Here is a 25,185-nt window from a genome sequence, read left to right on the forward strand (position 1 = left end):
CTATGATATACTCCTGATCTGACTAGCCGAGGCCGGAGTTCATTCGACGGCACGAACGCTGTTGCCTTCTTATCTGTCTAACAGGACATTCACAGTTGAGGTGGGAGAGGCAATATCAAAACCATTCAATTCTCCTTGTGGTGATCCCCAGGGGTCTTCGCTAAGTCCCACTCTTTTTAACTTGTACGTAGCACCTTAAGCAGCAATTATTAGCAATTGGACATTCCTACCGGTCTCTTACGCCGACGACACCCAAATAGTGGTATCAATCGCAAATAATACCAAAGAGACGGTAATACCGTTCTTTAACACATGTTGAACATCAACGCCAGGTTCATGGCCACGTTCCCCTCTTAATGTAGACAATTTACTCCACTAGCGCACGCTAACGCATAAACATTGCACCCAGTATAGTTCACTCACTGGGAGGACATACACCACGTGATGTAAACACGTGATGTACACACACACTCATAGCCAGAACGTACAACGACATAGCGAGCACACCACGTGACCGGCATTCCGGGTCACAGAGACGCGGACGGACAGAGCGCCGCACACCCCAGTGAGGAGACAGGAATGAGATAACGCGCCGAATCGGTAAGGGAAACTTTGGCAAAAACTGCACTCTTACGTTTTTGTACCCCACTTTTGACGGACTGTTTAAAATTGGATAAGTTTAAAGACATCGCTTGGCTGGCATACATTAAAAAGTGCTCGGCAGAACTTGGACGTCCGGAGATTTTCTCCTCCCCGCTTGATTTAAAAAAAGCAGACCTAGCGTGGGTCAAGGAAAATTTTTACAAACTTAAATCCTTGGAGAGAGAACAACTCCAGTTAACAAAACCCACGGTCAGAGCACATTACATGACAATCACTTGTATTGCCATCCAACCGTATCTTGCCCTAGTCAACATCCCGTTCCACAGATGGCTTCTGGTTAAGTTTAGATTTAACCAGATTTATTTGGTACTCTGTGGCAGACAGGGATGGTTCAAGCTTGAGGATGCACCTGTATGCGAATGTGACAACTTTTCCATACAAGACAATATGCACCTTATGTTATTCTGCCCTTTTTATCATGTTCCTAGACAAAAGTATCTGTTACCCTTGTTGAAGGGGAAAGCGTTTACGCAAGCAAAACCCGCTTTTTTGTTCCTACAAATGCTTGATTCTCCCTTGGTAATGTTCAGTGTGGCAAATTACCTTGTCGCTGCTGTTCGAATCAGGAGGAGGAAAGTACAAGCTGAAGTGTGGGGATTGGGATGAATTTGGTATTTCTTGCTTTTTTGCACATGATGAGTCTTTTTAATCTGACCTTTTTAATGTTTTAAATTGTATTGTATCATATGAAGTTTTTAAAACATGTACTTGGAATGATTTTTAACTGTTGTAGTATGCTTTTATGATTTTTAACAAAATCGAATAAAGTGGTTTTTGACTTGACTTGACTACCCCACTACAATTGGGCGGTATAACTGATAGGCACTTGTTGCTTGCTTTTACAGTTATTAGAGAAACATACGAAGATATTCAGGTCAGTACACCGAGTGATCATTGAACCCTCGTAAGTAACGGGCACATATACGCGGGTAATCAATGTAGGGCTATAAGGTTACATAGTGTTTACAATAGCACACGGGGAACGTGACTGGGAAAATCGAAAAAATCAAAAATACAGATGTGTAATATTTGAGTTTGATTCTATTTGAAAAACCATGTGACATATTTTTTCAGATTAACAGTCCCCTGAGGAAGAGCTATAGGCTCGAAATGCATCGGGCATGGAAAAGCAAAATGATGTAAATAATAATGATGAAATATTGGAGAACAAAATTGAAATGAAAGAAAATTTCATGAAAAATTAAAGAAGTTACTAATCAATAACGTGTACAAAAACTTTATTGAAAATCATATCAACCTAGTATAGGTACAAGAGTGCTTATGTGGTTGTGAATCTTGGGGCCCAAGAAACACGTATCAACAGTAGTTCAAGTCACCCCTGTGGCTCAGTAGGGGATCCACATATAGCACCAGCCACATTATAAAATAAGTCAAAGAGACTACAACTAAAAAATACACTGAGTGCAGCGTCAAGTCCATTTGGCTATTCATATTAAGCTGGAAACTCCGATAGCAATCTTTATTAGGCTATTAAGTCAAAATTAAAACCTGTGCTCATGTTTAGATACAAGTTAAAAACACTGAACTTTGGCATTTCACTTGATTTCACTTTTGCACCTGCTTGTTAGAGAATTGAAGAGGAGTTGGCCTAACAACTAGGTCGGTCGACTTCGAATCTGGGCAATGACGCTGAACATTCTGTGATTCTGGGCAAATCACTTAATCTCCCTGTGCCTAACAAAAAATGAATGTGTCCTCATGTAATGCAACTGGTGCTATGTAAAGCGCTCTGATACCCGATTCGGGTCAAGTTTGTGGTATATAAAACTCTGTAAAAAACAAATAAAGAAGTCACGTGTACCTGGTCTAGAAACATCTATAGTTTGCTTTAAGCATGTGGTGCGGCCTTGGCCCATGGAGCTCTTCTACTCGGTGGCTGCCCGGATGCCCTCTACCCTGGTGATCACAGCTTTTTATGAAACACTTCTTCCAGGCTAATCCCGAATGCAGTGTTCTGATGTTTTTTCCGCAGTGAGTCCCCTTATCTTAGTTTTCTTAACCACTATAATTGTAAAAGGCATCAGGTGCTCTCTAAACAATTAGGCAGTATAAAATGATCTCTGTGCCCCCTAATAAAATATGGTTCAGCTAAAGTTTAAATAGCTTTTGATGTAATCTTTTCACATGCAATGACATTGAGATATAGATTAGATGGTTGTACATAAATGAAAATTTATTATGCAAGATGTGGTGGCTAAGTGCATATTCTTATGGAAAATACTAATTCACTGTAGCATTAACAGAGCAATGTGCTTTTATGCTGGAAATATACTACCCCCTATGACGGCTGGCTATTGGGACCTACCCAAGGAATCTTATTTACTGCCTTCTTATAATAGGCATGGAAAATAAGGATTCCAATGATATTGTCAGATATCGATTCCACCATTCATGCAAATAGAGAAATGTGAAGTAAATGTTTCACAACACATTAAATGTAAGGGAACAATGACCACACATTAAATGTAACAGAATTTGATTTTGGTGTCCTTTGCATAGATAGATCACTGACAGTGCAGTGCTCTGTGCATAATGACCACACTAGTGAAAAGTGGAAAACAAATACCAAAATGTTTACGAATAGCAGTTTTTCTGTCTAGGTATGAACAGCTGGTCCAGTTCTGAGAGGCCAGTCACACTTAATTAATTGTGGCTGAAGGGGCCTATCTTCAGATCCATTTGTTTTGTATTTACCGCCTGAGAATGTAGGTGTTTCAACACGCCTATGCTATGTCAGCGGGGCATCATCAGGACAGATGACACAATTAAGCAGCATGTGAGAAGCACTCAGAAGAAAGAGTCCCTACAGTACAAAATTCTGACAAAATGGTCTCTATGATGTGTCTTCAACTTAAGCTGAACGTTGGAAATAATGAAATAATCCTTTCAAGTCGTGTTTGCAAGAAGCTCCCAGGTTTCGCACAGAATTGGGAGTTGCCTTCTTTCTTAGAATTTCTCTGTTAGGAAGAACATTGGTTGGCCGTGTTCGCATGACTTAAAAATCTGAAAAACAAAGTCTACCAGCTGTATAATGTGAGAAAAGAGCAAGTTAGTCGTAGATGATCCCGGAGAGTAGGTTTTAAGAAAATAGGAGTTATTTATATTTTATTGCTGACCTTAGAATATGTGCAGGATATATAGTTTTAGGTCGTTTTTGCAACATCAGAATAAGTAAAAATTTGTATATTTGGGAAGCAGCTTTCTAATTGAACATTTGTGCTCCTGAAAAACTGTGGGGCTTGTTGCTCGCATTATTTTTCTCCAGCACATTCCATAACAGCAGGGGCGGCTCTAGGCTCATGGCGGCCCTGAGCAGGGAGCGTAGGTAGGAGGCCCCAGAAGAGGGGGTCCGGGTGGGGCGGAGCGCGGAGGCCAGTGAAGAGGGGTGGGGTCAGGGTGTTTGGAAGTGGAACAGAGCCGGAGGCCACCAAATCCCTGCCAGGGGCCGCCACGCAAATATGTATGCATCCTCAGAGGATTATTATATTAAGGATATATATTGGCGTGGTGGCCCCTGGGGTTTGGTGGCCCTGTGCAGGTGCACAGCTTGCACATGCCTAAGGCCACCCCTTTTAACAGCAACGTTTTGGCAATCATAGTCCCTATAAAGCTCCAAGCAGCAGTTACAATAGTATCTGACTCCAACCTAGAAGGATAATTGCAGCGAAGTATTTGAAAATATATATATAAAAATAAATATATTTTAAACATTTTGCAGAAAGCAACATTTGCAAGATATCAATGTGTAGTTTTCATGAAAATGCAATGTGCAACGTTTTTTTCTAAATTGGGCAAAATTTACAGAAGAGAAGTCATCTAACATTTGTATACTTGTATTGGTGATAGAGTAGTGAATGTTCAGCCAACAGAGCTATCTCCTCTACAAACAGCAAGTTCATCTGCTTGGAGACCATGGTGTCATGTATTAATCCTAAATAAACATGTCTTCCTAACGGTGTTCATTGTTTTTACAATAACTTCAAGGAACACCATTTCATGTTAAAGCAGTTCTAAAAGCAGGACATAACCTACGGAATCGCTATCAAATAATCCAAGAGGTCACACTATGCTTGATGCATCTTGGAGGCAACAAGCTCAACCAAGAAACTTATCAAAATTATTGATGAATTTTGTAAGCCAACCACCAAGTTAACAGCCTTCATTCATACTGAGAAACTCTGTGATACCTTAGCAAGATAGTTGTTAACCTGAAAGGCGAGAGGATGTAGCATAACGGCCAGAGCTGCTGACTGTCGACCAAGTTCGAGCCTCGGTGTCTGATCAACATCCTGTGATTCTGCGCAAATCAGTTAATATCTATATGCCTACCAAAAATGATTGTGTCCTTGTGTAATGTATCTGGTGCTCATGTACAGATACCAATACCAATACCTTTGGGGCGAGTTCGCGCTAAATAAAACTGCAAAAAAAAGCTTATTTCATCTCTAAACCAAACAACCTCTTCTCTGAACTTCTAAAAACAATATATTGTGAGAAGAGGGTTAAGAGTTCTCCCGAATGAATTTGTTTTACAATTTTTGATAAAGTGTGTATTTAACAGCACATTGACCTGTTGAGATTGCTTATAAATTGATGTGATTTGAGTACCAGTATCAGCGGAGTTTGATGTGCTTGCCCCCAAGAAAATCTGGGGGAAATATTGTAGTGACTGCTGTATTATATGGCACATTGGGCCATTAGCAGTGATCAGAAATCAATATATAATTTAAATACTACTTGGGCCGGGGGGTGTATTCTCCCTTAAGGAAATCATGGGACATAGGTAAAAGACATATTTTACAGATATTGGGCAACCAACACTAGGTGTACCAAACAGGGAGCACAAATATATTCCAGGCGTAATTAGGTATAAATGATATCATCAAGGAATGATAGGTCTGTTTGTTCTCAGTAAATAATTATTATTAATAATTAACTGATGGAGCCTGGGGAAACGGGTGCTAGCTAATGGTTACTGTTGGAAAACAAGGCAGCATCTGTGAGGCCTGCACAAATAACATGACTACGTTTGTCCTTCACTGGGAACCAAACACCCAATTGTAGCGCCTAACTCTCAGAGGGTAGCGCTGCAGAGCAGTCTGAGGCTTACTCAAGGGAGGTGGTGTGGGCTAGTAATCGCCATTTGCAGGTGCGCAGAAATAACACTCAATAATTGATTGTCCAGTCTATACTTTGCTTTATAAAAGTAGGAGTACATTTATTAAACAAACACACTACTCAATACTATGCACCAATTTACAAATATACATAAGCTGTTGGAATTACTTTGTGACATTGCATAACATCTGCACCCCTCCCACAGGTGGGGTGGGGTCTAGTACCACAACTCCCATGTATGCACATCATCTTGCCCCCAATGCAGTTAGTTGAACATAACCTGGAGCGAAGGCCCTGTGCACTGTAACCATCCCAGTGGCGACCCCCCCATTATCTCCACCAGCATTTAAAATAGGTAACCCTGCCTTGGTGACACATAACCCTGACTGAGCTTTTCCTACTGACCATAAAGTATGAACCTCTATATCTTAAGGGCTAGCAGTCTGGGTTCTTCAACTAAGCGCAGCAGAAAGAATACATGTTTAAGCAACACTTTGGAATGACCATACTCATCACATTTGTGGATCATTAGAATTTAGAATGACAGTACTCATCACATTTGTGGATCATTAGAATGCATTGCAATTACAGCCCCTATAAGCATCACAGATAAAATCATAGGATTACGCATATACAGCCATACACCCAAGCAGGAATGTCTGACAACATGACTCCACTTTGCTTATGACATCACCACACACCGGTACTTCACATTACACATGTGACTTTCAGTTACTCTAAAAGAAATAACCTCAGTAAATGCACTACGGGTGCAATTAAACCTCTTCACCTCCAGGGGATGCCCTTCTCCAGACATCCCCAACTCAGCCTTTCACTCCTTGATGCACTTCTCAACCCTCTTCCAGCTGGAGAATGGAAGTTCCAGCCCAAAAGAAGCTAAAAAGCTGGCTGAGCCCTTGAGGGGTTATTCTTTTCAAGTCCCCATGTGACTTGGGGAGGGACTTCTCTTCATTGTGCTGGGGAAACTGCGCTTCTCTAGCAGCTCCCCCTGCACCATTGAGCCTGTGAGGTGGTGACCACGTTCTCCTGGGGCCACCACAAGCTGAGTAAATGATGTTTTGACCTTGCAGGCCGGACCTGGACTGCCTGGCATTATGGGAAGGCTTGCATATTCGAGTAGTGGCTCCACCGCTGCGTTGGGGAGAGCCGTGATCCTCCGGCTGGTGACTTCGCCTCATTCCACTCTTCGGGGGCCCGGTCCCACCCCGACCCCCGGGGTATACTTCTCAGCTCGGGGAGCCCAACTCCGGCTGCTCTTCTTGCGGTGAGTGCTTCCTGCGGTGCGGGGAGCCCACCCCCGGCCGCTCTTTGTCCTGCGGGGCCCGGTCCCACCCAGACCCCGCATTGCCACCTCCACCTTTCCTTTGGGGGGTTCCGGTCCCACCCAGGACCCCCACAATGCTACCACATTAGAGGGCAGCCCGGGGAACCCACCCCCGGCTGCCCCCTCCGGCTCCGCGATCGGCCAGCACTCTTGCATGCTGCCACAGAAGCCGGCCTCTCTGGCCTGGTCTGCCTGCTCCGGCAGGCAGACACGCCGGATCCTGCTGTTCGGGTGGGGCCGCAGGGGAGTGTGCCAGCACTCCCCCCTTCTTCCTCACGGGGCCCAGAGATGGGGATCAGGGCCCCCAGGCACTCCGTCCTGGGGAGTGTGACGGCGCTCCAAAACCTAGGCTCTTCTTCGGGGGCCGGGGTGGGCTCCTGGCCCCCTCGCGCACACTTTCACGGGGAGCGTGACGGCGCTTCCCGGCTTGGCTTCGGGGCCCGGGGATGGGGTCCCGGACCCCTCCAGTCCTCTTCGTGGGGGCGTGATGGCGCTCTCCCGCCTCCACCTTTGGCAGGGGCCAGGGTGGGCTCCTGGCCCCCTTGCAGGGCAATTTTCAATGGGAGCCGATGGCGCTCTCCGGTTTCCCTTCGGCTGGGGGCAGCCCCCGGGGACCTGACCCACCCTGGGGGCATAGCTGAGACCGGTGGCGGAGCCCCACGTGCTTCGTGCATGTAACCAGCCCGGTGTCCCTTACTCCAGCTGCTGCGCAGTGGTCTTGTCAAGCCAGGGGGACACCAGTAAAATCCCCACGCAGTCTATTTCTTCCTGAGTTCTCTGTGGGTGAGTCCCAACTTATGAGGCTCTCCCACATTAGGTGCTCAAAAAGAAAAAAATCCGGGCAGCCAACAGTGTCAGAACCACCTTCTAACAGTTACACATCTGAAAAATGATATTCTTAGTTGCATTATGACCAGGGAAGTTTGACCTTAAAATCGGCAAATGGATCCACATAGTGATCAAATACTGTGCCAAATGAGCATTATCTAATGTGTATTCCATTAAATCATTATAGGCATGATAAGATAAAATAAGTGGAAAAGTGGATTTTATAAATACCAAATAGAATCCTAATAACAGTAAGAAGGTATGGTCCATAGTTGGAGAAACTGTACAACAATAACGGGTATCACAAGTCATACAAGACAACCCAAAAAGTACTCAACATCCCTGGTGGCCCGCAAGAAATCAAAGATAACCTAAAATAGTTCAAGAGGGAAATGAATGTCAGCATACCTATAGAACTATGATAATCCATGTGTCTAAGGTGTGCAGTTCACACACAAAGGGTGTCTCATGTAGAACCCTTACAGATGGCGGAAGTCCATGAATATGAGCTCACAAAGCTACACAGTGAAAATGACAATAAAGCACTCACATAGTAATTCCAAAGGTCTGGCGTTTTACACCTGATGCATGTGCCTTAAGAGCCATCACTCCTAACCTTCTACAAATTTTGTAGCTTTATTTTTATACTTTTTAATAGTACTTTGGAAGTCCACAGCCGGGGTTAGAACTACAGCAACAAACAAAGGGGTCTGGGGGGGGGGGGTTACCAAACATACCAAAATCATATCTGGCACACAAAATAGCATATATAGTGTAAAAAATGTATTGTGTACTATTTAATTTAAAAAGTGATCGTTTGTACTGGGGGTAATACAGGGAGCATTACTAGGAGGTTGGGTATGGTAATCATAAAAAAGCCTGTGAGTTGTCGGCCCTTTGACATCAAAAGGGCTGACTGATGGATTGGGGCTATATGCGAGTCCCAAGGGATGAGAGCTCCTGACACAATTTAATGTAATCCCAGGAAATACACCGAAGAAAAAACACAGATGAAAATGCAGGTGAAACACAGTTCACATTACAAACCATGAAGGTCTATTTTAAAAATAAGAATGAATAAAGAAGGCAAAAGACAATGGTTAGTCAATCAATTCAAAAAATGCAAAACACAATTAAATTTAAAATATCATTTTTCATTTGGAGTTTAACCCTAATCTAGTCAATAACCATAACCAAATATAGTTTAGAACAAGGCAATTAGGAAGTTAAGAGCAAGTGTCATAAGAACTGCTCAGTAAGGCGGGAGAAGAGAACAGGAAAAAATATTCTAAATTCTGATCAGTAGACAGAATAACATGGAGTCTTATAGACAATATCATCAGGGGTGAATGATTTGGCGCTCATCTAAGTCAAGTCAGTGTATCACATGGTAATATGGTGTGGTGCACTAAAAGAAGAGGGACTCACCCCAGGCCCTTCCAATGGGATCAAAAGAATGAACACTACTTAAATTAAACCATGTCCCTGAGCAAACACAGTAATACAAAAAAACAAATTTTTATCGGTTATTAAAAAATACAATCAATATTTTTTATTTCTTCTTTTAGCTAGGCAACACGTGTTTCATCATGTTAGGATTAACCCACAACTTCTTCAGGGGTAAAAAGTACAATGAGCAACACCATTCTGGTTGCAGTGTACTTACATAATACAGCCCCACTGCACTCGTGACCTAGTGCTGTTATTCGGTAACGTCTTTTGGTGTGAACATGTGGAAACACATGCTAACATGCTTATAGAATTAGATCATCATTCTCTTACCATAATTATTTCTTTTAGATTATGTTTACAATTGAAATCATATCAATGTTCAGTTGTGGATGAAATCGAACGTGACAAGAATTTATAATCCAAAAAGGAGGAAGTTGAAAGTGTGTGTCAATTTGAAAGAATCCCACTAGACTAATTCCGTTACACCACTAGTTTATCCCACCTACCTTTCTAGCTTTTTAATCCAGTACAACCAAGTAGGTATCCAGTACAACCAGATGTAAGAGAATGAAGATCTAATTCTATAACAGTGGCGGCTCCTCTATGGGGGCGTTTGGGCACCGCCCCCCTGCATTCTCGCCGTGCGAGAAGGCAGAAACAAATGGTAGGTATTACCTTAATTACCATTTGTTTCTGCCTTCTCGCACAGCGAGAAAGAAGAAGTTCCTGGTTGGGAGTCGGCGGTGTTACTCGAGGGCAGGGGGGAGTGGCTTTCCACTGTTGTTAATACGGTCTGTTTGGGCAGCCTGAGGCCGCCCAAACAGACAGTATTAACAACAGTGGACAAGCCACTCCCCCCTGCCCTCGAGTAACACCGCCCACTCTCCCTGTCCTCTCTGTATGCTGCAGCATACAGATAGAAAATGACGCGGGTGGGGCAACGGCCTGACCAATCAAAAACGCTGCGCTGGAGAGGAAGGAGGCTGCCTGCAGCCTTCCTGATGATGACGAGCCCAGAGGAATTCAAACCCAGCAACGGCGGGAGGCGGGAGTCTGGAGTCTCGGGAATGGGAAGGTAAGTTTACTTTTATTATTTATCCTGCCTCCCCCCCATCCCCTCCACGGCGCGACAACCCCATTTCCACCCCCCCACCTGCCCGTAATGCCGGCCGCGACTGGTCAAAGGTTAGCATAATTGGCGTGAAATAGGTTTCCATTTGGTGGCTTTAGAAGCCTAATAGGTCCGCAACAGGGTTTCTAGTCCAAAGGTTGCTTGCTTGTCCCAGGGCACATTCTGACGCTCAGCCCCTGCTGCATTGGAAGCAGCAAGCAAACAGTGGTGTAGTACAGAGGAGACACTAGCGCCACTCCAATAGAGTCACAGCTGCAAAAATAACTGATCACGCTTTGCCATCAATCGCGAGGCGCTACAAGAACATTGATAAATAGGCTGTGGTTAGGTGCAGTTCAGCTGCATTCCACAGGAGTGGAAAAAACATGGCAGCTGCAGTTTCTAGAAGCTCCCTCAGCTCTGTCACTTTCACCATCGTGGGCAGGCCCGGACTGGCCATTGCGGGCACCGGGCAATCCCCCGGTGCGCCGCAAGGGTGGGGGCCCGGTTTTGGGCCACTGGGGGCTGTTTTTTGTTACAGGGCCGTTTTTGCAGCGTTGCTGCAAAAACGGCCCTGTAACAAAATCGGCCGAAAACCAGCCCTGGCAAAGAGCGCGGTCACACCCCCAACCCCCTTCCCCCCTCCCTCCCCGGGGGTGGGGGGGCCGGCCGAGCACTTTGCCAGGGCCGGTTTTGGTTCCCAGTCCGGCCCTGATCGTGGGGGCTGAGGGTAACTCTCGCCTTTGTTACCATCCATATATACATGTCCAAGCTGCTTTGCCACAAGCCATATTCAAGTGATCTGCAATGAGAGCATTAAAAATGTATGGGAACTGTGATCTTGAATGCAACTCAAGGTCAATGTTGCCGTCTAGGAAGAGTAGTTTGTATAAAAAAGTATGGGGACTGTTATCAAATTAAAATGTTGGGAATGTCGTTCCCATTAGATCCCGTCTACTGTGACCTCGGGATTACGCCATGGGCGATGTAAGCCCTCACATGTGTATAGTGTCCCATCTTTCGGTGCTCACATGCATTCACTTGTTATGCATGCACTAGTGACACAGGTTACAATGCACGTGCATTGCTGCATGATCTTTCTTTTTTTAACCTTATCTCTTTTAACCCTCCACGCCCTACCACTACTGCCCGGTAGCAGCCGCTACTGTTCTATAAGCATGTTCTATAAGCATGTTAGCATGGGTTTCCACATGTTTAACATGGAGTCGTATCTCTAAAGGGACTGGGAAGGACCCTTACCCAAATAGTGGATTTTCATACACATACACATGGATTCTGTACAGTCACTGTAGTTCGACATAAAAGTTACATTAAGCAGTCCAATAGTAAAACAGAAAATATACCCCATGGTATATTTACTTTTACTCTAGATATTGGGAATACTCCTGTATTATGCCCTACAACAGAAAAGAAAAGTGCATTAATAAATATGAACAACGCCTCAGTTAGGCCGAAGAAGGTGGCCTTCAATAGTATGTAGTTGAAAATCGGTCCGCACTCCTGAACAGAAAATAATACATTTAAAAAATGCTAGAATACAAGCAAGACCGTGGAGTAAACTGAATTTCTTACATCTATTCAAAAGCTGAAGGTCAAATTTGAGGCTGCTCGCTCGCTGCACAGGCGGATAAAAAGAAAACGAGTCATTGCCAGGTTGCAATTCACAAGCATTTTAAAATGTAAAAAAATGAAGGCGCACAAATCCCAGATCTACGTATGTCAATCTAATAACCTAAGTATACTAAACACAGTAAAAAATTTGAATTTGCATCTCTTTAGTATTAATTGAAAATTCAGAATTACCAATTGTGGAAACTTTCCCTGCTCGACAGTGGGTTGATACATTATATTACGCGCAAGATACAATCACGTTTCTAACTTCCAAATGCAGAGGCGGAATGTACCTGCAGGAGACCCTCTGCCCTCTCTGGAGGCCGCAAACCCCACGAGAGACCTGCACGCTGTTGAGTTATTTATACTTTTCCCAATTTCAGTTCGACCAGGTTAGTACATTTATCAAAGTTATTTATTAAAAAAAAGACAATTGTGTTATTAAAACAATGGGGTACCGATTAATTACAGGTTGGATGGCCCATTCGTTTAAACTTCTGAAATAAAACTGATCTGGGCTGTGTAGTGAATGCTGGGCAGCAGCAGGTAATGTGAGAAGCTTTCTTTGCAATAATCACATCCCGTTAAAGGTGAGATGCTGGAGTTTGTGTTATATTGCATGCATTTCATCATTTAGCCTTCCTGCTGAATATCGAGGAATGTGATTTCCTATAAATAAAGTTTATATTGCAGGGTTTTGAAATATAAAGGAACTGTTGTCCATCAGCTCCAATGGTGTTTGGTCTTCAGCTTTTTTATAATTCAGTATGGATTTCAAAGCACAGAGCTCATCCTACTATGCAAATTTAGATACCCTTGTCTTGACAGCCCTTCATTAACATGGTAGTTCTTTGGTACTAATGAAAAAATTGAATTATTATCGTTTACTCTTTTAATTTATTCCTATGCTAAGTTTGGTACCTTCACTGCCTCCCTGGTATGAATGCTGTCTGTCATACGTGTATAATAAATCTTAGTGTAGTCAAGATTTACTACGTTCCTGGACCCAGAGAGCACAGCATTAAGAATGTATGATTCCTTTCAAACAAAATCAAATGAGACATATTTAAACTTTCATCAGCTTTTTCATTGCTAGTATTCTTGATTTACGTTAAGTATTTTCCAATACAGAGATGACTCCTGTATCTCCTAAACAATCATTGTATTCACATTTCTTTGTAATGATCAAAGGGGAAAATTATAACACGCTTTACTAATTTGGTGCTCTATTCAAAAAGCAATCTTCCAAATGCATTTCAGGATACATTCCCTTCTTCAGGAGCTGTTCTGAATAAATACAAAAAGAAAAATAATGCAACAAATTGGACTTCTTCTCAGCAACAAACACTGTACATATTCTTTGTGCCAAATAGCGACCATGCATATACCGGTATTATCCAGCCACGCGCCTATGGTTATTTCCACATGCAGAACATAATGTAACCGTACCATTTATAGATGTGCTTATGTGTGATAAGATAGAAAGGAGGAATATGCTAAATGAAAAGAAATCAAACAGCCTTAACGGCCACCTTGTGCATAAAGAAAGCAGAAAGAAATTGGCTTTGTGAAGAAATAGTACTAAATCCAAAGTATTAACCACATCGATGCTATGCATTTTCCCGCTGTGTGCTGGAATCAACAAAAACACATGTTACATGACGAGCTGGGCTCGTCATGAGCGTAGCAGGAGGCTACCTCATGACGAGCCCAGCTAGTCATGAGTGTGGAAGGGGTTAAGAAACCGTGAACAAAAACAAAACAAAGACGGTCTAACTGACGTACTGATTCTCTGTGCTGTACACATAAACTGATGTGCAAATCTGAAAATAAACTATAGAGTGGCTCCATTAATCACTGTTGCTAAAGAAACATATTAACTGTACATAGCTCCAAAATCAGTCAGAACGATGATGCTGTGACCTACCTACTTGCCGTAAAACCTCAGTGTAATTCATAAATTGCATCTACACCCAGACGCTCAACTTCATTGCATAACAAAAAATAATGACAAAGTAGCAATCAAAACCTTTCACCCGTGCAACAGTATATCTAGAAAAGACTCTGCGTGAATTCTCTCATGCCTGTATTCGTACAAGCTGTCTCCATATACCCTCTGCTACCCTTCTCTATCCAAACAACTAAATAACATATCCACCACTCAAATTACTTTCATATTTCACTATACTAATTCAACAGTAATCCTTTATGGGTTCTGGAGAAGTGTACAGCTCGCCAAAAAAGCGCTTCAACACCCCATCGGGGGTAACAATCGCTATATAAATGCTAACCTTTTTCCCTCATCTATCCCTCCTCTATCCTTCTCAATCTAAATAACTGACTAATATCCAACACTCAAATTATTTTAATTTTTCACTATACTAATTCACCACTAATCTTTATGGGTTCCGGAGTAGTGTGCTACTCGCCAAAAAAGTGCTTCAACACCCCATCAGGGGTAACAAGTGAAATATAAATGCAAACCTTTTTTCCCTCTTCTATCCCTTCACTATCCTTCTCAATCCAAACAACTGTCCACCACTCAAATTACTTTCATATTTCACTATACTAATTCAACACTAATCTTTTATGGGTTCCGGAGTAGCGCACTACTCACGGAAAAAATGCTTTGACGCCTCATCAGTGGTATTAAGCGCTATATAAATGCAATTACAATACAGTACAATACTACATGCCTGTAGAAGGTCGACCTATTCATGAATAAGTTAATTCCACTGCTTGCTAGAAAGATGGAGTGGTTGAATTATTCAGGAGATCATTACCAGTCATAGTTCAAAGGCTCTGAAGAGAAGAAGTGGTACGCTTCGTCTTTCACAAAATATTTGCAAAATGGGTTGTGTTGGTTTCAGTCAATGCTCATAATGGCAACAAAGTCTCCTTCTCCTCTTCATAGTTTGGTAGCCACCAGTTGACTATGTGGTGGGGATTAGGACATGACGATGGATCCTCCCCTGGACAGATCGAGTGGATTCCAGGGATTGTGGCCTTTTAATCGGTTTATTTGAAAACGATGCCCTACGGGATGTGTGAAGGCTGCTCACCACGGTGACAGAGAATATGTGTTGGTCTCTGGGGCATCTATCCACTCTTCATCCACATTGATTTTTCTCCCCTACTCTCCTGCCATTACCTGAAACCTGTACTATTCTTGAAAACAGCATGTTGAACCACCGACCAGTCCAATTGAAGTCCTATCTTGGCCTAATTACACCTCCTCAGTGCCAATGTTGTAAGAACACATAAAAGTATATAAATTGATGGCAGAGAAGAAAGAAATGTGCACTCATCGTGCTAAATTCCTACTACAAAATGAGGGGTCGATACTCCCAAAGCAGACACTGTGGGCAGCTGGCAAAGCCTATGTCAGGAGTCCCATCTCAATGGACTCCATGCTTTCAGAAACAAAAGCACTGAGAAGACCAGCTGTTGTTAAACATTTCCGTGGGTGAATTCTCTAGACGCTGCCCCACTGATCACCAGCTTTTACAAGACTTAGCCAGGGCAAAATACAAACTTAAGATTCTTCTCACGACTTAGGTTGAACATGCGCTGCACTGGTTAAATAGAAACATTATGAGCGGGAAAGAAACTGTTGCCATTGCATTATAGACAAAAAAGGCAATGTCAACCAACAATCTGATCAATGGACTATACTGATCCACCTGTTAGACAGATGCTCAGGGAATTCACTGCCTTTTTTTGTTTTAGCAAACGTTATGACTCAGGCCCCAAAACCACCTTGCAATTAGAGGATTCAGTTTCTCACTGGCTTTGTGTTGCCCTGTCTGAACACGGAGCAAGGGTGTCTTTAGGTGGTAGTATAAAGACAGAAGACGTAGGAAGGGACATAAATAAAGTGTGTGAGGAAGGCACTGGGTGTCAATAGCTTCTCTACATATTACTACAAGATTAACAAATCCAAGACCTTGCAGCTGTTGCACAAAGTCTGGAGTTCAATTGGGCAATTATAACATTGATCATGAAACCAGGCAAGCACCCCCTTTAATGTGCCTATTTCCTTGCTAACTATGGACATGAACATTTTGGTGACGGCCCTGGCCAAGAGATTCAGCCCAATGATCCCCGCATTGAGTATCCCCATACAACCGGGTTTTGTGCTTGGGGTTTCGTCCGATGACAAGATCAGATCGCTACTCCACCTCCTTTAGCTGGTCCGTGGAGACAATGATGACAAGGTTCCCATCTCTCTTGACTCTGGGAAAGAGTTAGATCTGATACAGAGTGGATTCCTTTTTAGGACTCTGGAAAGAGATGAAAATATATGAAAAGTTTTCAAAGTAGTCCACACTCCAAATATCCTTTTGGAGCAAGGTCGAGGCACTAAAACTGATTGTTGAGCATCAGGTCAACTATGCATTTGCAACGCTCTCCTTCCCAAAACCAAATACCACACTATTGGAGTTTGAGAGTCTCAACAAAAAGTTCCATTGGGGTGCGTTGAAACCTTACAAATTACACATGACCACAACAAGGGGAGGTTTACTCTTGCCTCACTGAAAATTTATTATTTGGTGCACCAACTGTCTTACATCTCACACTTGCTTGTGGCATGCTAGAAACAAACCAATACGTGTGAGAATAATCTTGGGATTCTTCAGACAGGCTAGTCATGAGCCATTGCACACTAAGCATGTGTTACTGATTTCAGAGCCCGTTAAAAGTACTGAGACACTTATCACTAGTACGTGCTCAAAAGCATCCCCTCACGAAATATAGATCGCTAATTACTATGACATGCTCCTAGACCACCTGCCACAAAAAATAAATAACATGTCTACTCACAAAACATTATATAATAATCAGCAGGATATGATCAGAAACCCCACTCATATAATGTGATCACCTGGGCCACTGGAATTATGCCATTCTGCAGTTGCATCGTTTTCTACGTACTTATGGATTTCCCACATTTGCCAAATAACACATTATTTGTTGCATAATTTGCAGATTATGACAAAGAAATTGTTGCTAGCTCAAACAGATTTAACATTATTAAAAACGGAGTAACGTGTTGATTGGTTGGACCTTTTTCAGTTGTTTATTGCTATATGTAGGTGTTAACTTCTACTAAAGAGGTGAAATCTTTGGCCAAACAGTGTTAAACTGTGTGAAAATGTCAAAAGAACGAAGTAAAACTATTATAAAATTTGTCGTATAAGGCCTCCTAATTTACCTTTTGATTCCACATAATTTAGTTAGCCCTGCTGCCTAATTTAGTCCTCCCCTAGTGAATAATTCCCTTGTCCCTGGTGATCACTACTCATCTTATGTTCAACATGCCTTTGTATCAGTTTAGTTGCATCAACAGAAAAAGAAAGTGACATGCTTGAATGAAGGTTTATAAAATAGCAGCAGACATGAGATTAATACTAGGATTCTTTAGAGACTCTCCTTGTGATTCAATGCACACTAGGCAGTTGTGACATTGAAACGTGTCCCTATCGGACTCTATGTTCATGTTCTTAATTTTACTGGAAAATAACACTGATCAAGTTCTGAACAATGAATGTAAAAACAATTTATAGTAATGCATGTCAGTTATTAAGGGCTTGATTTAGAACTTGGTGGACGGGTTACTCCGGCACAACGGTGACGGATATCCTGTCTGCCGAAATATAAATTCCATTATATCCATTGGATTTCTACATCGGCGAATGGGATATCCATCACTGTTATGACGGAGTAACCCGTCCATCAAGATCTAAATCAAGCCATTAGTTCCTGTTTATATTTCACATGTTTTACTTAATCTTGCCTGCCCCGTATTTCTGCGTGGTTTTTTCGTGCACCGTATTACTCTTGTGTAGTTCATACATTGCAGTGAGCCGTCTTCAGGTGTTTTATAATGGAAAAAGATTAAGAGTTCTGGAGTTGAGGATGAAGGCAGTGCAGCGTTTTTAAAGTGCCTGTTAGTGGGTCAAAAATGTTTTCAGGTTACATGGTCAACAAATCCTTGACCTCTTTACAGAGCAATGGTTCTGTATTCCATATGCAATTGTGATTCTGTGCAAATGTGTGTGTGAAGGTGGTGCATAGTTTTCAAAATATTGTCAAGGAGAAAGTTACAGGTGAGTGGGTGTGTTTGGAGAGGTAGTAAAGTGAAGGAGATATAAGGAAGAGCATTTAGATGAGAATGGAAGAGGGGGCAGAGAAGGAACGAGATGGGGTGTAAGATTTGCACATGGACAATATGTAGAGAGAAAATGGGCATACTTGTCTAACAGAGTGAATATAACAGGAGCAATTGTGACAGTATGAAGACCACTACTCCTTCCACAAGTCTCAGTAACGTTTAATCCACAGTCTCACGATTTCAGAATTGAAACACGCTTGATATTATTTACAACAAAATCATTATTGTTACTCTTTTTTGTTAAACAGTCACCACCCATTGACAAAGCCAATAGTCCTGGCTTATTTTTTGGTACAAAACACAGTATCTACGGGTCTATTCATAAAGACATGCTAAATTTCTATGTGTTGGGGCCACATGCGACCTAAAGAAACCACAACCGCTAACCTATACACCTCTTGCAGGCTACAAAGAAAAATCCTTTAAAAGGACGGATTCCCATCACTCACCATTGGTGACATGCTTCATCATCTGGGTCTCCTCCTAGTGACACACTAGTGTCACTAAGGGCTACAACCCTTTCAAAAGAAATGGGAAGTTCAAGGATGTTTTTATGCTATTCAGATGGTCGCTATAAAACACCCTGTGGTTGGTCCTACAGATGTGAGCAATCAATACGTGTGGGGGTGATGAGTGCAGTGCAAAATAATGAAGGATAGTGAGTTAAAATTGAGCAGTGAGAGAAAAAATCGTTTATTAATATCTCTCAAAACTCAAGCTTAAAAACAGTGCAATTGACAGTTTTCAACAAATGACTGTTTATGAATAGAAAATAGGGGTCAACATAGTTCAGCATTTTTAGGTGTGCCAGTTGCTGTGTTATATATCTGGATGCAATAACAAAAAACTCAAGAGGAAATAAAACACTGGTTTGGGTGGCACACTATGGGAATCACAGAAATGTAGTTTACTTGTTTAAGCCACGCCCTTAATTACACGGACCCGGTCCTTTTCTGACATCTCTCACTTTTTTCATCCCACTTAAAGCCATGGGGAGGGCTAGGGACAGAATACATTTTACTGATCCGAAAATCACAGAGCCAAGAAGACTAATGGCTTTATAATAAAGCTTGCTAAAGTTTGTAGATTCCACCTGTGCTGATGAACGGCGTTTCTCTAGTCTACACAGACACAAGACACAACATTACCCAGATCATTTAACGTTGGTCACGGAGCTAAAAAATTGTTTGTTTCTACTTTGAAAACTAGCACTTTCTTTAAGCAATGCGGTCTTTGTACGTGTTTCCTTACTTGTAACTAAATACATTCATACACTTTCCCAACTTTGCTACTAATTATACAATTGTGAAAAAATGAAAAACGTTAATATAGCTTCCATAATTAGAGCAATTATGAGTGTTTATATAAAAATGCGATTTTGGGCACTCTCTTTGCAGTGCTTGTCTGCAAGTGGCTGTCTGTTACTAGTAAAACACTATTTCACTTTGGCTTTTTCGTCAACATTTGTGGACAGTCAGTCATTCAACAGGAAGCAACGTAGATCTGCATTGAGTAGCAGTGTGCCATCTTTCTACCACTAAGCAAGGTCAAAAAATGCTCTTTTTGATCGGAAGTGCAAAGAATGATGCATCCACTGGCCGAAATGTACAGGGACCCTCGCGAAATCACTTACAAAACATTCTTCCATAGTGGAGCAAATGGGCGGCTAAACCAACACTTAAAAAGGGTGTACATATCACATGTAAAGAGTTGTTCAAACCTATTCACGGCTGACTTTGAACTTGAAGTTTCATGTACTTAAGACAGGGTGAACTGTGTGTAGTAAATTCGCTGTATGGTTAGCCTTTTTGCTATACATGAAAACAATGAAAATAAATAAAAACTACCTGCTTCTTCCCATGTCCAGGTACCTCAATTATTTTTAGGCGTGTGTAAGACATAGCAAAGCGGGGATGCGTGAATATATATTCTTTGTTTAAAAAATATATATTTTTACTATGTATAATCCAAATATATGAAAGAAAATAATTAATAACTAAATCTTAAAACACCATTATTCGACAGATGGCTGAATGTATGGGACTGTTTTTTTCCTATGGCATAAAATCGCTTTTATAAGCATAAGTTTACACAGCAGAGCCCAAAGAAAATTCATTACAGTCTTACTCTGTAAAATTCATATTAGATGACATTACATCAAATAGAAATTGTGGCAGAATAATACTCTCATAGATACCACAAATACATTTAAGTTTATATCACAGATAAAACAACCATAGAGAAAAGGGAGCCCCCCTAAGCTTTTAAATATCTAAGAATTATCACATCCTTCTAAAATCTGAATACAGATCCCTCAGATTTAGCAAGTCCTTCAGAATTTTTGGACCTTGTATCCCTTCCATCCAGATGGTAATCGGTGCCCAGATTCTGTGTCCCAAAATTCTTTTCGGCGCCCCTTTAATGCCATACAAAGAAACCTCCATATTATATATTGCTAACAACCTGGATCTCCAAGCTGCGAAAGTGGGGGGCTTCGAACTTAACCATTTGGATGCAATACATAACCGAGCAATTGACATAGCTAGAAATAAAAAAGATGCGCAATGTGGCTCCACTACGTTGACACATATCATCTTTAACCCTCAGGATCATCAAAACGGTAATTATTTGAAACTGTACACCTAATACTGATTTGAGGAACCTCTCAATTTCTTGTAAATAAATCCCCAATCCTGGGCAGGCAAACAACATCTGGAGATATCTGCAAGCTGAGCCCCACACCTATTACAATTGCCCCCCCCACTACACCTCCCCATGTTGTCATATGTGCTGGTGTAAAATACAAATTAAAAGCTGTCATAAAGTGTTGACTTTTCAGGCTAGATGTTAGGAGTGTCTTATTCCCTAACTCCAGTGACTGATAGATATAGGGCCCCTCAAACCCTAACCTGAACTCACATTTGGCATTTTGTTTCTGTAAATCATCTGGCAGTTCCTGTTATAATAACTAATAGAGCGTACCAAACTTAGGGGGTCATTAGGATCGCGGACGGACTTGAGTCCGTCCGCGACCTCAGAGTAGGAGGGAACGTCCGCATGGGATGCGGCGTTTCCTCCGTGCAGATTAGGATGTGACCGCCAGGATGGGGTCACATCCTTAACATTGCGGCGGGTGCAGCTTCAAGCTGCACCCGCCGCAATGTTAAAAATGCATGCACTGCATTTGCGTGCACAAAGCGGCAGGCACCGCGCGGTGCCTGCTGCTTTGTTCATGCAAATGCAGGGGGGTACCATAGGTACCCCCCATGTGCACCCTTCACCCAGGGGGCCCGCAATGGGCCCCCGAAGTGAAGGTCCGTATGCTTTTCCACGGCGGAAAAGCCGCCGCGGAAAAGCATACATTCTACACCATCCTAATATGGCTGGCGGTTAGAGCTTTTCCGCCGCGGTTGTAAGCCAACCATGGCGGAAAGGCGGCGGACTGAAACCAGGACCCACCAGACATCCTTATGTGGCGGTGGGTCCTTGGTGGGTCCGCAGAGGATTTTCCACATCCGCCGGGCCGGCGGTGGCTTCCGCCGGCCCGGAGGATGCGGAAAATCCTCCATCATAATGTGCCCCTAAGATTTGGGTTTTATGGCTTCCACGAGAGGAATCTGGATCACTGCATTAGAATCCTTCATACTTTTAAGGAGGAAATCTCGGAACTGTAGATACTTTAAAAAATCCCCCCTAGCCAAGCCGTACCACTCTTGCAGTTCGGTAAAGGAGCAGAGTTGGCCCTTTATATATAGGTTCCCCAAAGATGTCACCCCCTTTTTCACCCATCTAGATGTCACTTGTTCTTGAAACACTACTGGGAGGATTGCTGAAGCCGTCATGGGTGTGTACACATTTACTTTAGGAATCTCAGCTACACGTTTAACCTGTAGCCAGACCCAGTATGCAGCCTTTAGAACCTTAAATCTGTTTTTTGTAATAGCTAGGTTCAATTATCTTAGATTGAAAGCTTTTTGCTTCAAGCCCCAAGATCAGTTCATAGATCGAAGCGGTCTCTGCAGGATTCATCCCTCTTAGGTTCTCCTTAATCAATATCAGCCAGATTCATGAAGGAAAAATCGGCTCGCAAAGGGCCAGAATCTGCGAATCTGGCCCTTTGCGAGCGCTTTTTTTGCATTTGGGATTCATCATCCCAAATGCAAAATTTGCAAATTCTAAAATCGCTAAATTGCGAAGATTTGCATTTAAGGAATCTCTATTTGAGATTCCTTAAATGCAATTCATGAACCATTTTAGAATTGCGAAATCGCAATTTTTGGCCGCTATTTACCGCGAAGTCTGACTTTGTGGTAAATAGCGAAAACTTAGAAAAATGCACTTTAGTGCATTTTTCTAAGTTGGATGTTACACACACACATGTCCTTTGGACATGTGTGTGCGCAACACCAGTGTAAATCACCATTTCAGGGGTGCTACAGGGTGTCCTTTGGACACCCTGGCACGCTTTGTAGAAATCGCTATAAATTTTGAGATTTCTACATGCATCCCGTTTTGCGAGTATTTAATAGCGATTCCCTAATAATCGCTATTAAGGACTCGCAAAAGAGGAGCATGATGAATCTGGGGGTATGACCATGTGTTGTATCATACAGACGCAATAATAAGGAGTAAAACTCGGGAGTGACCAGCCTCCCCAAATCTTTGGCAAAACCATCCATTTGGCTGCCTGTCTTGGATTCCGATTCCACCACAGAAATCTACAGCATATTCTATCCAGACTAGATAGCCATTTTTTATTGATTTCTAATGGGACTGTCCTAAAAAATATCCAAACTTTGTTTCTACCAAACTGGGACAGATGCAGATGATCCATTTTGACTGAATTAGATTTAATATTAACCAAGCGTGGAGCCAAATTTAATTCTGCTATCCTATCCACAGTTGATGTAAGCGTTACCCCTCTGCCTCTGAACCACACGGGATCCTCAAATTGTATTCCTTCAGTACATATAATCTGTGTTTGCTCTCATTTAACTTGTACCTAGAGCACAGCCCAAACTGATTTGCCAAAGCTTCAACCACAGAGAGGCAATTGGCAGCACCCGCCCCCTGCTCTTCAGTGCAGTGGTCTTGGGGTAGCAATCCGAGGTATTGCCAGCACCCCCTCCTGCTCTTCAGGGCGCAGGCTAACGCAGGGACTGCCCGGGCGGACTAAGGTCTAGCTACGCCTCTGGTTTTTGCTCACCTGTGCAAGTACAAAGAGGGGCCAGACATATCGGTCAAATCAGCCTTGGCCCCATCCGCTTAGCCCATTGATTGTGAAATACCAAACGTCCTTTCTACTAGTGTGTTCCTTCTTTTATTATGTCCATCTTTATCCCACCATTCTAAATATTTGAAGCACAGATGCCTTTGCTTAATCTCCTTCAAATTCTCTTGGGAGACAGAGATGGGCTCCCAGTGATATTATTCATATGTACAGTATTGATTTTCCGAATGCATATTATTGTTAAAATTTTGCATTCAAATATCAGCAATTGTTGAGTGCCCCCTCTATACAAAGCGGTACAAAAGGGGGTGGTGATGGACGGAGCATCTGAACCAATCAAACACTCACACCCAGTCAACAGATCTGGGTTTAATCCATCACAGTTCTTTAGCCCACTCTGCCACCCCTGTTCAGACATGGCCATATGCAAATCAGTCTGACCCTGTGCCTCATGGGAACAGTCCAGCTCGAACTGCCAAGCCATGACTTCCCTGGACCGGAAACAAGCTTCCTAGGACCGGTTTCTGGCATTTCAGCCGTCTTCAGCCAGGCTTGCTTGAATCCAGTGGCAATGTTTTGTTCGCCATACGTTGGCAGGGCATGCTCAGACATGAGTCCCTTGCTCACTTTGTGAGTATAAAAGTTCATTACTCGATTTCCATTTCTTAGGCAGTACACTCAAGTTGTTCCTGTGTTAGCAAGCTGCATCCTGCCCTGATTGCTGTAATAGGCTTGAGCTTTTTGAAAAACTTGTTCGTGGATAAGGGACTCTGGTTTTACTATATGTAAGTAACTATAAAAATTGTGCGTATAGATGGCTCATAGGACTGGAACTAAGTTCTACATATGAGTAATTCTTCGAGTTTGTGTATTTGGGTTATACTCACCTCATGTTCTTTATTTTCTTTTTGCTGTTTTGTAAAATTTCTGATAAATAGAAATCGTGTTTAGGTAGGTTATAAATGTTGGTTGGTCACACGGGAGGGACTATGTTGGGTTGACGCATGTAGATGTACTCAGTGTTTTTGATTATCTTTCTGGCAGTACATCTGTGGTGACACATTCTTTATACATTTTTAGGTCCCCTGGGATATTTCTGTGTGTAATCTGGAAGAGGTCCTGAGGAAGGTGGCTTGCACCACCGAACGCACGTCGACCGAGTGCGGAATCTCATACGGTGTTCTGAGATTCACTTTTTGGCAGAGATATTCTCTGTCAATTTGATCCCACCCGTGTGCAGATTTTGTTTGAATGTGATCAGTGTGGGTGTGAGTGTGTGAGTATGACTGATGTGGGAGTTGGTTGTATCCAAGGGGTGTATTTTCTTGATGAATTGATTTTTTGATGATGTTTCTCTTTCTTCTTTTTTTACATTGTATATATTATATACTGAATTTCCTACTTGTGTAAATTATGATACAATTGCTCAATGAAATGTAAAGCAATATCATTTTTTTTAATACTGACACAAGATAAAATGAATTATTTTGAAACAAAAGAATAAACCACATATAAGAAAAAGATTTTTATTTAAAAAAAGTTTATATCTTGTGTAAAGAATAAAAAACATAAATGAATATTTGGTGGTTGTCGTTGATGTACTGTCTAAA

General features: G+C 42.3%; 1 long non-coding RNA gene across 1 annotated transcript; it reads left to right on the forward strand.

The window, feature by feature from the left end:
* Positions 1–507: 507 nt before the first annotated feature.
* Positions 508–25,073, forward strand: LOC144753333 (uncharacterized). Its single transcript, XR_013594299.1, has 3 exons — positions 508–600; positions 1,509–1,537; positions 24,656–25,073. It is a non-coding gene; the product is annotated as an uncharacterized LOC144753333 (long non-coding RNA).
* Positions 25,074–25,185: the final 112 nt, after the last annotated feature.

This window comes from Lissotriton helveticus, chromosome 5_1, assembly GCF_964261635.1.
Source record: "Lissotriton helveticus chromosome 5_1, aLisHel1.1, whole genome shotgun sequence".
NCBI classification, from domain to species: domain Eukaryota; kingdom Metazoa; phylum Chordata; class Amphibia; order Caudata; family Salamandridae; genus Lissotriton; species Lissotriton helveticus.